An 8,250-nucleotide genomic window follows, 5' to 3' on the forward strand; every position below is an offset into this window, starting at 1 on the left:
TTTAGTACTAAAACCCATGGTGAGGCGTCGTTTTCTCACTGTGGTCCACGTTTGTGGACTTTTGTCGCTTTTATTTATGTATTCATTTATTTGCTACTATTTTTTAGTCATATATATATATATATATATATATATATATATATATATATATATATTCCTCACTGCTCCATGTTGAGATGGAGCTTCCTCAGTTTGTGCTTTGTTTTGAATAGGATGGTGGATGGAGGGTCAGGGTGGAGGGTTGGGGATGGGTGGAGGGTGTTTGCTTGTTTCTATCATTTGTTATTTTTATTATTATTATTATTATTATTACTTTCTCCTTTTTTATGTGAAGCACTTTGTGTTGCATCTCTTGTATTTAAAGTGCTATACAAATGAAGTCTGATTGACTGATAAAATATAATGGATATGATATTTTAGGAGCAATATCTAAATCCTATTGCTGGACTTATTCTGATCTAACTTCCAACTTCCGAAATGTGATGAAAAGAACGAAAGAATTAAAAAAAACTGTGTTAAAAAAGTTTTTATTTGCTCTGTAGCTTCTCAGCAAATGCTTGGTAATGTTATGAGACACCATGAAACATGCCAGGAGCTCTAAATCTGCCAAGGCAATGTAAATTATACAGGTTTGGCCAACCATAAAATTCCTCAAGATATAAAATGCCAAGGACGGTGCCCCCCCCCCGCCCCCTTTCGACTAAGTGAAAGTTTAATTAAAAGACATGATCCTTATTCCAAGCCCACTCCTACTGCTAAGTCAGGACGCTACCTTCAGTGACTGCTACAGACCACTGCAATGATGTAGGGACCATTATGTCTCTGCAGAACTGACACTACCCAGTAAAAACAACTTGTTCTACTTGTGGCTTCACACTTTGAATGCAATTTGAATGTGAATGTATTGTGTGAGAAGAATGGGATGTGTAAGAATAATTTAAATGTCAAATGTTTAAATTTAGCCAAACTTCTCAAACTCACACTATGTTTAGGTCTGTGTATGAATTATGACTTTTGTCTATCAAGAGACCACAGATTCTGTAACTTTGTTATTAAATCACAGAACATTGTAGATAGGAGTCTTGGATGGAAGGTTGAGTTGAAGAATATCAACATCAATATTGACTCCCTGTGTCTTGCCCCCACCAGGGTGGTGAGAAACTTAGGGGTGATGATTGATGACCAACTCATCTTTTCCAGTCATGTGGCCTCTGTTGCCCGGTCATGCCGCTTTGCACTTTACAACATCGATACCATTTTTACCCTCCCGATACCAATTCGGATACTGCTGTGGGTATCGGCCGATACCGAGTACCAATCCGATATCTGTATGTTGTAAAATATCATACTATACCTGCATGACTGTGATATGATTATTATTGTAGTAAGGCCTGGCTCAGGTTAAACCCTTTGTAAAACATGAATGAATACAGCAGATTCAAGCCATTTATTTTTAAATAAAACAGTATACAAAACAGTAGTGCAACAGCAACTTAAATAAATAAATCTGGGGGTCCGGAGAACATTTTTGTCCCAAAAGCCTAAATTTGGCGACTCTCACACATTCTAACGCCACTTAATCATTGCATATTTTAGAGAATTATTGTAAAGGAGAATAAGGGTTCTTCTATATTTTATTTAAGGCATCTTATTTTGACAGTCTTCTTGTAAATTTTGTGGTGGACTCTGCTAACACATCCATGTTCTCTTATTTTGAAAGTTACATGTATTTGCTTTTATTTTGAAGGCGGGTCTAACACGTCCTTACTGTAACGCCGTATGGTGTGTTTAATTTACACTCAAAGTCAGAACTTGAAAGTCGGAACTTGGAGCTCGGAACAACGTCGAAAATTCTGGCATTTGTTTAGACCTTGAATGCACCATTAGCAGCCGGACTCTCTATGTGCGCTGCAATGTAAATAGTCTAACTAACAGAACATTAATCCTCTGTTTTACAGACCATGTTTGTCGCTGAAAGTGGAGGGACGAATCTGGATCACTTTGAGTCCCTAGTGCCATCTGCACGCATGCTGTTGGGAGATTCCAGTGTGAAATATTGCCACACCACCGACATGATAGTGCTACTTGGCTTAGCTCCAAGCCTTGCGTCAACCTGCTCTGACTGTGTTACGTAAACAGCGCCACTGCTTTAAGAACAGTCTAACAATCATTAAAATTAAATAACCCCAATAAACACTTGAAGTTGAAATTTCATCATTATGGCATCATGTCTTACAATAACTAATGTTTTCCTTCAAACATAGACTAGGGCTTAAAAAACAAACTCTTGATCTGTGCATGAGAGGAAATCAGACTAATTGCACTGATCTGTGCGTCTGTGCAATTGAAGCCATCCTGAGGCGAAGCCCCCTACTTCCTTAAACTATTGAACAAGACAAAGTCAGAAGCTTTCAAAGTGTTGAAGAAACACAAACACAAAGAAGACACACTGCTGTCTCAAAGGACTGCCTGTTGAATAACTCCTGCCAACAGCAAGAAAAAATACATTGTCTGATATTTTGGTTCCAACTAACAAGAAAAACATTTTGGTGGAGAGAGAAAGAAAGAGAGAGGTTTTCTTATTCTCAAACCGCTTATTTGCTCAAAACTTTCAAACATAAAACATACATTAAATAAAACAATAACTCAAAATATGACCAAAAACAAACTCATCAGTCCCTACAGAAGATAAAAGCTGAAAGTCTTTAGTAAATCTAGGAGTTTTACTGGAGTCACAGCGCTCCTGTCATCTCCATGGTTCAGTTTAAGGTAGTAATCTGCTCTGTTTCATATCAGTCTTTTCCTAGTCTTGGTTTGGATCATATCAAACGTGTTTGATATTGTCTCAAGTCTCAGTGACGTAACACAATCACCAAACAATAGATGAGCGGGGGAAAGGTCCCCGGTTCCAGACCGGCCAGTAAAACCACTAACACAGGAAAAAGGAACATCACAATAATGATAGTAAGCCCGGTCCTAAATAACAATATAGTGATGTCATATATTTAGATGTTTCTTAGTAAAGAGAACAGTAAGGAGACAGTTAAAATGTATAAATAAATGTATACATAAATAAGTAATAAATAATCGCTAAATAATGTATGATTAAGGAAATGAAAGTTGATAGAGCTGATAAATATCATTATTCAATTAAATAAATTATAATTAAATAGGACATAAATGTATATCATGAATTCATTTGTAAATGTTCCTTTCCTTTATTCTTCCTTAGATCTATTTTTACTGTAAAATAGTCAACTTTTCAACCTTTTTCAGCTTTGTGAGGGCATTTTGTGGCGTGTTCTCTTTCTCTTTTTTTTTTTTCCAACACAAACCACTGCACACACTAGAGCAGCTGGAGCCCAAAGCTGCTTCTCCTCCATTTAGTAAGTTTGTACTAAGAGCATGACGGGGAAAAATTGCATGATAGGAAAAAAACTGCTAAAAGAATCTAGTTGTAGTCTTGTACATAAAAAAAAACTGCTAAAAGAGTCTAGTTGTAGTCTTGTACAAAGTTCCCCTGCAAGATTCACAATCTGTCTAAAATCTCAGTGTGAGACTAAAAACTCTAAACACTTGTCTTTAGATGAGGGCAGGTGTGAGCTGATAGTTTTCCAGGAGTCTTTTCCAAATCTTTTCAAAGTCTACTAATGTATAGGTAGCAAATGTTTGAGAAACTGAAATCAACTCTCAGCCTGACTTTTAGCATGAGTACAAAGATAATCTTAAAGCAAACATCCACAGAACATTCTACATTGTTTCTTTTGCTGAGATAAATGGCAATGTTTTCCTGACCCAACATAAAATGGAACAGTTGACATTTTAACTTGTTTTTTCTGTTGCACTTGTACCCCAGAATAAACATGTGATGAGTAAAAAGCTCATGAACATTTGAAACGGAGATAGGAGCCAACCACACTCCAAGACACAATGACATACAGTCTCTGTGGACAGGTATCAGTGACATCAGAGTTAATAACAAACAAATGCATTTACAGCAGAAAACTTCTCCACTGTAAATCCCCAACCCTTTTAGTTAACAGTGGTTTATAAAGTGCTCTCCACTCAGGCCTCTGAGCCTGTCAGAGCCAGATGAGCTCTCCATGCAGAGTCAACTCCACCTGTTTGTTTTGATTTAACAGTTTGGCCAATAAATATAGTTTTTGCTATGTTCTCAGCATTGTATCAACGTCCTTTAGTTTTAACAGATAACCAACATCCCATCTGAAGACAGGAACAATTTGAACATCAGGAAAGGAATCATTACTGTTCGAGTCAGTCCATTACAGCAGTGGTTCTCAACCTTGGGGTCCTGACCCCAATTGGGGTCGCGAGATGATTTTTGGGGGTCGCCAAAAAATATAAATGCACAAAATGAATATTAAATTACATCATTTCAGACAGGGAGATGTTTTAGTTGTTGTCTGCTTCATTATTTGTCCAAATTTGTCGTATCAACTGAGTTTGTATGATCTGAACTGTGCGTGTGAGATTCTGTTCAGTCAGCAGAGCGGAAAAAATAAACAAACAAAAAGAAAAAAAACTGGCACTGGAAAAATGGAGCGATGGCTGCAAAGAAATGCTCAGCAGCAGCAGCAGGGGTCCCAAGGTCTACCAGCAGAAAGCCTAACGGGACCACCAGCCAAGAAATGGAGGGCAGTGGGGCGACACCGGCTAGGCTCAGTAAATATCAACCCGACTTCTTCAAGTATGGTTTTTCGTGCATGACAAAAAACAACACAGAATATCCACAGTGTTTCATTTGCTCTGAAGTGCTAGTAAACGAAAGCTTGAAACCAGTAAAACTTAAGAGACAAGAGGGTAGGGGGGCCATCCGTCCGGCTTTAGGACACTCAATTGTCCTCCTTTTAAGAAAATAACAAAAAAGGTCTGTCTGTTGTTACCTTGTTAGTTTAATACTTATTGGCTAAAAATGTGTGTCAAAAAAGCTGTGTCAAAATAAGTAATTTCATTGGTTACATTTTCGTGTCATGACCTATCAACACATGGCTAATTTGAATATTCAAATTAGCCATGTGTTGATCCGCCACAACATGCACTGCTGAAAGTCTGAAATGCCAAAGCGAAAAACCTCCTTTAACCCAGAATGGGCAGGAGAACACGGGTTTGTCACAAAAAGTAAGAGGGATTAGTTCAATTTTTTTTGTACATTATGTCGAAGCGATATAGCTATCGAGAGACATGCTAGCACTGACAAGCATCGAGCTAATCGGAGTACAACTCTGCTTAAAACCGGATCATACTCGGACCGTTCTTACACTCCGGATCATCCTCTGACCGTTCTTACACTCCGGCTAAAGAAAAAGTAAGAGGGAGCATCCATTTTTACAGTGTGTTGAAAATGAAACCGAACCAGAGCCCCCTGAGCAGAAATACGCAGCAGGTCAGACAGAGCTGATATTTTGCTTTTGAGAACTTTAATATATTTCTGTTCTCCTGTGGAGTCTGCAAAGTCCTGCAGCTCCACCACTTCTCCTTCCAGATCTGGCATAGATCGGACCATGTCCTTTGTGACATTGAGAATGTACAGGAGGCAAAGTTGTTTCATTTGGACTTTACCCACATCCCTCCACTGCTGCAATGAGCTGTACTCACATTTAGTTTGTCTGTAGTCATTTCAAAAAGACCTGAAAAACATTTTCAAAACATAATCAGACAACAGAACAATGTTAAAATGCCAGTAAGCTGTTTGATTTGAAGATCAAATTGAGGTAATTCATTACTCCATCTATCTCCTCAAGGTACAGTCATCCTTCTGAGATGTGTTGGAGCAGTTGTGGGCTGGTGGGGGATTTTACTTATATATGTTGGGATTGCCCAAAGATTTTAGATTTTTTGGAAAAATATTCAAAATGAAATAAAACATGTTTTGGGCATTGACTTTACTCAAGATCTAGCAGTGTACATATGAGTGACTACAGTATGTGTTTGGAGTGGAGGAGAAGGGATCATTAAACAGGATAGATGGTCAGATCAACAGATCTTCCACCTCAGAGAAGCAAAGTAAGCAGTTGGTTTTATGTCGTTTACTTTATACACACAGTTTATCACGTGATCTCGCGGTCTCCCGTATGTTCAGGATTATCGCGTGTTCTCGTTATCTTACGTGTATACAGCTGGCTCGCTACGATGTTGTTCCGGGGCCGTAACGCGGCCGGTATGAATTGACGCCGGGCAGAGGACAGAGAAAAAACGCGGCGGAGCCATTCCGCGGCCGCTCCACGCCCGGTGGAAATCCCCAGTTAGGAGCCTAGCTGCAGAGATTCGAATGTGTTACAATCTTTGAAAGGATTTATTAGGATAAGTCTGTTTATCTTTGTGTCAATGTTGCCAAGTCAACATTGTCAATAAAACAACAAACAACAAAATCAGTTGGATTTCATTCACACTCACTGCATTTAATATGTCGTCAATGATTCTATTAGAAAGGGAGTGTTGGATATGCACACCATGTCTACTATGATCTCTCCTCACTGTAATACTGCCCTCATGCCTTTAATGACAACAATCAACACATTTATCAATATGGATTTTTTGGCCACATCTCTGCCAGGAGATAGAATTAGAGTAGTGAGTCCCATCAAACTACAGAAAAAGAGTGGATGTTTAGCTTTAATGATGAATATCTCAGAATTCCAGGAAGGATGTTCAAAATGCTTCTCTGAACACTGTTCCCATAGAGAATATATTTCCTGTAACAAAAGGCACATCTCAATGGTGTGATGTTTTGGAGCACAGGCTGGGGCAGGTGACCCCCATATTTTTTAAAGCAGAAAAAAAGGTATTTTACCGAATGAGCATCAGCAGCTTCTTTCCACTTTATCACATATATGCCAGCTTGTGGCTGCTCCATGATAAAGGAGCAGTACTGCATGTGTTACCACTGACCTCTGTGTTTCTGTACCTCTGAGGCAGCCTGCCAGAAAGAGCGCAGAGAGATGTTAACGTTCTGCAGGTCATCATCGGACAAGGTGTAAACTCAGAACTACTGAGAGACAAAAGTATTTATGTGACTGGCAAAGTTGAGGGAAGTAACAATGACAGGGCAGCTCTGACAAAATGTTTTACAAATCATAATCATCAACACTCAAGATCTGCCTTGATTTACATTTTCAACATACTGCAATAAATGTGGGTTTTATCTTTGGCAACAAATGCCAGGAATCTCAGACCCTTTGAACAAACACACAGCGAAGAGAGCGGCGTACAAAAGGACAATCTTTATTAACAGCAGGAGTAATTTATAAAAAGTAGTGGAGAGTTATGGCCAGGTAAGGATAACAATCGGGGGGGGAACACATAGGCTCCCTTTAAGTTGAATCTCAGCACACAAGTTTAAGAACCACTACACACAGGCTAAACTTTTAGCATAAGGCAAAAGGCATGCTACACCCTCTAAGGCACTGCAATGTAACACACACCAAAAAAGAGAACCATAAAAAGTCCCACCCACGGCTTGCCACTCCCCCCCCAAGCAATTATCCCACACACTATTAAAATCACACAATAAGACAACACATTATACACAATATTAAATAGATATGTGTGGTGTTCATTAAAGTGTAATGTTACTTAACTCGCCCACTAGGCGAGACCCTCGGCTTTGCTAGACGGCGAAGACAGGAACTGGAATCAGTGTTGCAGCAAGCACACCAGGCAGCAGAGTCAGTGTTGCAGCAAGCACAGCAGGCAGCAGTCAGTGTTGTAGCAAGCACAGTGGCAGCAGTGGCAGTGTTGCAGCAAGCACAGCGGGCAGCAGTGTCAGTGTTGCAGCAAGCACAGCGGGCAGCAGTGGCAGTGTTGCAGCAGAGTCAGTATCACACAGGGAGCTGTGGCAGCCCAGCACTCTCGAAGGTGAGCCCTATGGTCTGGCTACAGGAGGCACCCAGCCTCCCCCCCTAGCCTTTGCAGCTAACTCCCCTGGCTACCTGTCTTCATCGCCGGCAACTCTAAATCACTGCAAACAACAGTCCCTCCTAACAGAGTGCCATGCTGCTGTGCGTGTTGCTTCAACCACCCCCAGCTGCATCTGTGAGTCTATTAATTGCTCCTCTCTCTGCCCCCTCCCCAGCCACACCTGCATAAGGTCAGTAATTAAGGGCTCCTTGCTCCTCTTCTCACCAAGTCTCACCACAATATGTATGTCTGGATGTTTTTTTTTAATTCTCTATTTCAAATCCACATTGCAAAATACATTTTTCTAAACATACATGCTTTAGATGTACTTTT

Source organism: Centropristis striata, chromosome 16, assembly GCF_030273125.1.
Source record: "Centropristis striata isolate RG_2023a ecotype Rhode Island chromosome 16, C.striata_1.0, whole genome shotgun sequence".
Taxonomy (NCBI): Eukaryota; Metazoa; Chordata; class Actinopteri; order Perciformes; family Serranidae; genus Centropristis; species Centropristis striata.